This window comes from Pituophis catenifer, unplaced genomic scaffold (genome assembly GCF_029215685.1).
Source record: "Pituophis catenifer annectens isolate HBS135680 unplaced genomic scaffold, rPitCat1.0.hap2 SCAF_9, whole genome shotgun sequence".
Classification (NCBI taxonomy): Eukaryota; Metazoa; Chordata; class Lepidosauria; order Squamata; family Colubridae; genus Pituophis; species Pituophis catenifer.
Window position 1 is genome coordinate 4,102,680 of NW_027256889.1, and position 1,585 is coordinate 4,104,264.

Below are 1,585 nucleotides of genomic sequence, written 5' to 3' on the forward strand. Positions count from 1 at the left end.
CTCCACATGTTCAAAACTTTCCACTTAATATTACAGGTAGTCCTCGGCTTACGACCACAAGAGGTGGGTGGGGAGAGAACCAGAATTTCTGTTGCAAAGCAAGGCAGCTGTTAAGTGAATCGTGCCCGATTTTAAAATGGCCTCTTTTGCTCCAGTTGTTTAGCAAATTGCCCCAGCTGTTAAGTTCATCATGCGGTCGTTAAGTGAATAAGCTTCCCCTCCCCCCCAATTGACTTTGCTTGTTGCGTGGGAAGGTCGCAGTTGGCGATCACGTCACTCTGGAACGCTGCAACCGTCGTAAAAAACATGATGGTTGCCAAGTGCCTGAATTTTGAATTTTGATCATGTGACGGTCACAAGTCTGAGGACCGGCTGTCCCTTTTTTTTCAGCGCCGTTGTAACTTCAACAAATGGTTGTAAGTCGAGGACTTTTTTCCCACAGGTAGTCCTCGACTTACGACCCCAATCGAGCCCAAAATTTCTGTCGTTGAGCGAATTTTGTTATTAAGTGAATTTTGCCTCATTTTTACGACCTTCCTCTTGCCACGGTTGTTAAGCGAATCACGACTGTTGTTAAAGTTAATAAAACGGTTGTTATGTGAATCTGGTTTCCACATTGACTTTGCTTGTCAGGAGTTTGCAAAAGGAGACTCGGGAACATGGCAGTCGTCATAAATATGACTCAATTGCCAAGCATCTGACTTTGGATCATGTGATCACGAAGAACGCTGCAACGTAAGTGTGAAAAACATTCATAAGTCACTTTTTTCGGCGCCGTTGTAAGTTTGAACGGTCACTAAATGAGACGGTTGTAAGTCGAGGACTTTTCCAATTTGCAGCCTCCCTTTGAAGCAAAGGTTGGAAGAAAACTGACAGTGAGAACTGAACTTTGGTCTTCGCTTGCATAGATTTTTTTAAATCGATAGGATTTTTTTTTTTTAGGCAGAGACGCAATTAGGCAAAATTTAATAAAAGCTAGAATTTGATCCGTTCGACCTGAATGTTATTGTGAAGGAAACCTTGATCCATTTCCCAAAACATGCTTGACCTATGATCAAGCGGAGATAAAGTTTGCTTTATGGCTTTGGGCCGTGTGGATATTTCCCAAATTTCGGGTTTTTCTGACCACAAAGCTTTTCTCCCTAATCCGAATTGCAGGATGTTTGCATCCTCTCAGTTATTCAAATATTAGCAAAAAGCCTTACCTGGATTTAAGAGAAGGACTTGGTCAGTTTATTCATTGTCGGCTTCACGGAGCAGGTTGAACTATTCAACTTGGTTCAGTAAACCGGGATTTCTGGGTTTTTTTTTCTAATGCAGGGGTCTCCAACCTTGGCCCCTTTAAGCCTGGAGGACTTCAACTCCCAGAATTCCCCAGCCAGCTTTGCTGGAGGACTGGAGGACTTCAACTTTGCTGCAGTGGTGAAATCCATTTTTTTTTTTTTACTACCGGTTCTGTGGGCGTGACGTGGCTTGGTGGGCATGGCAGGGGAAGGATACTGCAAAATCCCCATTCCCACCCCACTCCAGGGGAAGGATACTGCAAAATCCCCATTCCCACCCCACTCCAGGGAAAGGATACTGC